Source organism: Arachis hypogaea, chromosome 8, assembly GCF_003086295.3.
Source record: "Arachis hypogaea cultivar Tifrunner chromosome 8, arahy.Tifrunner.gnm2.J5K5, whole genome shotgun sequence".
NCBI lineage: Eukaryota > Viridiplantae > Streptophyta > Magnoliopsida > Fabales > Fabaceae > Arachis > Arachis hypogaea.
The window spans coordinates 24,745,607-24,752,776 of NC_092043.1; the positions used below are offsets into that span (position 1 = coordinate 24,745,607).

Below are 7,170 nucleotides of genomic sequence, written 5' to 3' on the forward strand. Positions count from 1 at the left end.
GATTTAATAACTTAATAATGAAAGTGTTATATAATTAAATTTAAAAATTTTTTATTATGAATAAATTATGGTTTATTTATTAAATTGAGTTCTTAGAGTTAGAGATTAATTTATTAGGAATGATTAAATGAATTTTTGTAAATACTTTAGATTTAAGTTAATTAATATTTATGTACAACTTTTATTTTAATTAGTTATTTTATATAAATCAAAATTAAAGTTATGATAGAAAAATAATGAAAGGTCATATAATTTAATTTAGGTAATTGATATTTTAAATTTAACCGTAGTTTATAAAATATAATTATAATTAGTATGTTTACTTTATAATTTAAATTAGAAATAATTATTTAAACTCAAAGATATCTTGATAAATAAAATTTTATCTATTCTAAAAATAATCCTTACAATATTATATTTAAATTCTAGATTATTATTCTATCACAAATATTTTATAAAATTGTTACTCTAAAATTCCTAAATAAAACCCTAATTCCCCAATCCCTAACTCAAAACACAACGCACACACACATTCAGAAAGGGAAGGAAACGAGAAACAGGGGGAGCTCGAGGGGGAAGAAGAAGGCCAGGGAAGGAGAGGGAGAAGAGCGTGCCGGCGTCGCGCCCAGCTCATCGCCGTGGAGCTGTCGCCGCTCTCATCACGGGCCGTCGCTCGTTGTCGCTGCTGGGTTCCTCGTCAGCGCTACTGCAGACAAGAAGAGAAAGAGAGAAAGCCAGCGTGAGAGAAGAGGAGGAGAGCATCGCTGAGAGAGATTGATGGAAGCCAGTGAGAGAAGGGGAGCCGATTTTCGTCACCACCACCGCACCCAGTCGCCACCGGTGGAGCTCGCCGTCCCTGGAGGTGAATCGGTGTCGGGTCCTTGCTGCCAGGGCCACCAGGGCTACTGCTTCTCCTCAAATTCCGCCTCTTTTCCTTTGGGGGTTTCTGCCGTAAATTCTACCCCCAACATCACCATACTTCTTGTATTCGTTGGGGAGCTTCTTACTTCTTAGTTTCCTGATTTTTCAGGTATTCGTTTTTCACTTTCCTTTTAAAATATATAAATAACAATAATAAAAAAGAATCTCTTACACACTATATTTTGTGCTAGTGATATATTCATCTTTGTTGTGGATAACTAGATCATGCAATTTTATAAGTCCTGCTCCCATTTAGACAATCTTATGAGGCATGCCGTTTCTTCCTTTTCTGAATGAACATCTGAAATTTAGTCACCATATGATTTGTTTTTACCTAGTATTCAATTTCTTATTGCTGTCAATTTTATGAAAGTGAGATCTATAGTTTTATATAATGGATAACGGAATAATCTGTAACAACCAGATCCTAAATTTTGATAACTCTAGTCTTTAGGTATTTGTCGTTTTATCTCTAAGTGGTTGAGTATTATATTATTCTGTTACATTGCTGATCATAGTAGGAAGATTTATTTGAATGATCTTAGCATTATCTGTGTGATGTTGATTTAGATTAAAAATATTTTGATACCGGGCATAGCGGAGCCACACGGCAGCTGGCAAAACTGCAGGGATGACATAAGCAATTGCACACCTGATCAACTAGATGCTGTGCAAGGTGAAAAAGAATAGAATCAATTAATGTGTGTATGTTAATAATGAGTAACGTGTTTGATTTGTTCAAGGTTTAGAGAGGATTTCATAAAGGTGTTGACTGGGATGAAGATTGGGATAAGCTTGAAGATAAAGGTATATTTATTTGTTAATATATATAAAATTTTGAGGTATCTTTACATAAGGTTATGGAATTGAAAAGGGTAATTCTTCACTCTTTTCTCATATTTTTTTTTCAATATGTACCCTAATTAGTTGAAAAACTATAATGCAAGTAGCCACTGTACAAATTGAAGGGGAAGTCATGATGATAGACATAGGGGTATTTCTTTCTAACCCTAGTAGCTGCTTCAATGAAACCCAGCTTTATCTACTGAGATTTTTGTTATTACGAAGTTCTTGCTTACTTATTTATTTTAATTGAGTTATAATTATTTGTTCTTTTGTTTTTGCTTAATAGAATAAGAAGGAAAGGAAGAAGGTGAGGGAAGTGAAAATTCTTAAGAAAGATCCTGAACAGCTGAAGAAACAGATTGAGAACTTGGAAATGATGAGTATGTCAAGTCTTGAGCTTTCTCACACCACTTTCTTTTATTTATTTGTTGTTGTTGTTATTGTTTTATTATTATTGTTATTGTTGTCATCATGAAAGTATTAATTGATCATGTGTTTTGCTATAGAATGCATGAATCTCTTATCATGTGGAATAGTGAAAACCAATTTGTAGTGACTTGCAATATCTGCTGAGTGCCGAGAATTGAGATTTCTTCAAGAATCATGATCATCTTCTGATAATTAGAACTAGTTAACAGGATAAGATTTACATGAAGTTAAAGAAAATAGAGGTCAGTAAGTTTGTGAGCATAAATTCTTTCAAATTGCCTCCAAATTAGTGGTTATCTTGGGAACGTTGTTTGATTCTCAATGGAGGAATTATGTTCACTTGTATATAACTGCACACAATTATTTCCTTTTTATGAAAAACAATAATGGAGAACATATAACTGTGATATAATAAAATCGAAGAGGACATGGAAAGTAAAGACTTTCATCAAAGGCTTGGAATTCTTCAAGATAGTAGCTGACCTTGCTGAAAGTGAAGGTATCATTCTCTGTTCTCTTTTTCTAGCCCTTTTCCTTTAATTAATCGAAGTCTTTAGCTTCAATGGTTGTGTTGTATTGGTTAAGTATATTCGATTTTCTTCTGAGTAGAAAATTGGTTAAATTGAATATATTTTATTATTTATTATATTTGAAAGTTTTCTATATTTTTAGGTGTTAAAGAAAATAATCCGAGCGATGTATAGGGAAGTAAGCAATTATTCGTTGGGAGTTAAGTCTGCACCTTAGAAATTGCATGAGGTTTAGATCAATTTGAACTTGTACTTAGCTAATAGGTGACTAGTTATTTGAGAAATGTTAAAACTGTAGACTCATGGTCATGTTACTGCAACATTAACAATTGTGTTCGAGTTTTCCCTTGAACATGTATTAAATTCTTGGTCTTTTATTGTAAGCATAACTGAGTATAATTTAACACTATCTCTATCTTGATATATATTTTATTAACAACTATAAACGTTCTTATATAGTCTTAATTAATTAGTTTACAAAAATCAAACATGCATTGAATCTGCTGTCTGCTTCAAAGTCAAACAAAGCGATCAACTGTTTCAGATTTTCCAGATCTTGTGTGTCCAATACTCTAATGTGCTTGTGTGTTTTTTTAATGTAATTTGTCATGTTCTAACTAATTTCTATCAATTGTTCAATTTTTTTTAGGTTTCAAGTGAAAAACATTACAAGATGAGCGAACAAATTAGAGAAGAATTTTTCTTTTGGTTTTCAAAGGATGAGAAGAATATGTACTATATTAGAGAATATTTTTGTTTTCACAGTATAATATTTTGATGTCTTTTGTAATTTTTTTAATAGCTTCTACCTGGTATTACATGTAATGGATAAATTATACCATATTTTAATTTGTCTTGTTTGGACTAAAAAAATATATAGTTTATAATGTAAATTTTATGATTTAGATTTATTGAATTTTTTCTTTTTAGACTTATTTTGTGATTATCATAATTTTGGGATCTGATTATGCTTTAAAAAAATAAATCTAAAAAAACAGAATAAATTATGATCACAGTTTTAAAATAGGGTGACTATAGATAAGGCTATGGTCACAGCGAAAAATTGTGACCATAGATAGGGCTATGGTCACGGTTTTAAGGAGGGTGACCATAGAGTCTATGGTCACGGTGAAAAACCATGACCATAGCCCTATCTATGGTCACGGTTTTAAGGAGGGGTGACCATAGAGGCTATGGCCACGGTAAAAAACCGTGACCATAGATAGGCTATGGTCACGGTTTTAAGGAGGGTGACCATAAAGTCTATGGCCACGGTGAAAAACCGTGACCATAGATAGGGCTATGGTCACGGTTTTAAGGAAGGGTGACCATAGAGGCTATGGCCACGGTGAAAACCGTGACCATAGCCTTATCTATGGTCACAGTTTTAAGGAGGGGTGACCATAGAGACTATGGTCACTGGTATGCGAAATTGTGATCAATACTTTTCACAACTCAAATAATCCCCGGTAATGAAACCAAAAACTTGGTGTTCAATACCATGGCATAAACACAACTTCGCACAACTAACCAGCAAGTGTACTGGGTCGTCCAAGTAATAAACCTTACGCGAGTAAGGGTCGATCCCACAGAGATTGTTGGTATGAAGCAAGCTATGGTCACCTTGTAAATCTCAGTCAGGTAAACTCAAATGGATATGGGTGATATACGAATAAAACATAAAGATAAAGATAGAGATACTTATGTAATTCATTGGTAGGAATTTCAGATAAGCGTATGAAGATGCCTTCCCTTCCGTCTCTCTGCTTTCCTACTGTCTTCATCCAATCCTTCTTACTCCTTTCCATGGCAAGCTTAAGCAAGGGTTTCACCGTTGTCAGTGGCTACCTCCCATCCTCTCAGTGGAAATGTTCAACGCACCCTGTCACGACACGGCTATCCATCTGTCGGTTCTCGATCAGGCCGGAATAGAATCCAGTGATTCTTTTGCGTCTGTCACTAACGCCCCGCCCTCAGGAGTTTGAAGCACGTCACAATCATTCAATCATTGAATCCTACTCAGAATACCACAGACAAGGTTAGACCTTCCGGATTCTCTTGAATGCCGCCATCAGTTCTAGCCTATACCATGAAGACTCTGATCTCACGGAATGGCTGGCTCGTTTGTCAGGCGAGCACTCGGTTGTCAGGCGATCAACCATGCATCGTGTATCAGGAATCCAAGAGATATTCACCCAATCGAAGGTAGAACGGAGGTGGTTGTCAGTCACACGTTCATAGGTGAGAATGATGATGAGTGTCACGGATCATCACATTCATCAAGTTGAAGAACAAGTGATATCTTAGAACAAGAACAAGCGGAATTGAATAGAAGAACAATAGTAATTGCATTAATACTCGAGGTACAGCAGAGCTCCACACCTTAATCTATGGTGTGTAGAAACTCCACCGTTGAAAATACATAAGAACAAGGTCTAGGCATGGCCGAATGGCCAGCCTCCCAATGAGGGTTCAATCATAAAAAGTATGATTAAAAGATGAAAATACAATAGTAAAAGGTCCTACTTATAGAGAACTAGTAGCCTAGGGTGTACAGAGATGAGTAAATGACATAAAAATCCACTTCCGGGCCCACTTGGTGTGTGCTTGGGCTGAGCATTGAAGCATTTTCGTGTAGAGACTTTTCTTGGAGTTAAACGCCAGCTTTTATGCCAGTTTGGGCGTTTAACTCCCATTCTTGTGCCAGTTTCGGCGTTTAACGCTGGAATTCCTGAGGGTGACTTTGAACGCCGGTTTGGGCCATCAAATCTTGGGAAAAGTATAAACTATCATATATTGCTGGAACGCCCAGGATGTCTACTTTCCAACGCCGTTGAGAGCGCGCCAATTGGGCTTCTGTAGCTCCAGAAAATCCACTTCGAGTGCAGGGAGGTCAGAATCCAACAGCATCTGCAGTCCTCTTCAGTCTCTGAATCAGATTTTTGCTCAGGTCCCTCAATTTCAGCCAGAAAATACCTGAAATCACAGAAAAACACACAAACTCATAGTATAGTCCAGAAAAGTGAATTTTAACTAAAAACTAATAAAAATATACTAAAAACTAACTAGATTATACTAAAAACATACTAAAAACAATGCCAAAAAGCGTACAAATTATCCGCTCATCACAACACCAAACTTAAATTGTTGCTTGTCCTCAAGCAACTGAGAATCAAATAAGATAAAAAGAAGAGAATATGCAATGAATTCCAAAAACATCTATGAAGATCAGTATTAACTAGATGAGCGGGGCTTTTAGCTTTTTGCCTCTGAATAGTTTTGGCATCTCACTCTATCCTTTGAAATTCAGAATGATCGGCTTCTTTAGGAACTCAGAATCCAGATAGTGTTATTGATTCTCCTAGTTAAGTATGATGATTCTTGAACACAGCTACTTATTGAGTCTTGGCTGTGGCCCAAAGCACTCTGTCTTCCAGTATTACCACCGGATACATACATGCCACAGACACATAATTGGGTGAACCTTTTCAGATTGTGACTCAGCTTTGCTAACGTCCCCAATTAGAGGTGTCCAGGGTTCTTAAGCACACTCTTTTTGCCTTGGATCACAACTCTATTTCTTTCTTTTTCTTTCTTTTTTTCGAATTTTTTTTTGAATCACTACTTTTTCTTGCTTCAAGAATCATTTTAATGATTTTTCAGATCCTCAGTAACATGTCTCCTTTTTCATCATTCTTTCAAGAGCCAACATTCATGAACCACAAATTCAAAAGACATATGCACTGTTTAAGCATACATTCAGAAAACAAATGTATTGCCACCACATCAAAATAATTAAACTGTTATAAAATTCAAAATTCATGCAATTCTTCTCTTTTTCAATTAAGCACACATTTTTTATTTAAGAGAGGTGATGGATTCATAGGACATTCATAACTTTAAGGCATAGACACTAAGACACTAATGATCACAAGACACAAACATAGATAAACATAAGCACTAAAAAATTCGAAAAACAGAAAAATAAAGAACAAGGAAATTAAAGAACGGGTCCACCTTAGTGATGGCGGCTCTTTCTTCCTCTTGAAGATCCTATGGAGTGCTTGAGCTCCTCAATGTCTCTTCCTTGTCTTTGTTGCTCCTCTCTCATGATTCTTTGATCTTCTCTAATTTCATGGAGGATGATGGAGTGTTCTTGGTGCTCCACCCTTAGTTGTCCCATGTTGGAACTCAATTCTCCTAGGGAGGTGTTTAGTTGCTCCCAATAGTTTTGTGGAGGAAAGTGCATCCCTTGAGGAATCTCAGGGATCTAATGATGAGTGGGGTCTCTTGTGTGCTCCATCCTCTTCTTAGTGATGGGCTTGTCCTCATCAATAGGGATGTCTCCCTCTATGTCAACTCCAACTGAATAACAGAGGTGACAAATGAGATGAGGAAAGGCTAACCTTGCCAAGGTAGAGGACTTGTCCGCCACCTTATAGAG

The 7,170-nt window shown here is 36.0% G+C and overlaps 1 long non-coding RNA gene across 1 annotated transcript; it reads left to right on the forward strand.

Annotated features, from left to right (window-relative positions):
* Positions 1–507: 507 nt before the first annotated feature.
* Positions 508–3,447, forward strand: LOC112706497 (uncharacterized). The gene is made up of 6 exons (XR_011864651.1): positions 508–1,030; positions 1,492–1,597; positions 1,665–1,728; positions 2,054–2,147; positions 2,274–2,695; positions 3,376–3,447. It is a non-coding gene; the product is annotated as an uncharacterized lncRNA (long non-coding RNA).
* The last annotated feature ends 3,723 nt before the right edge of the window (positions 3,448–7,170 follow it).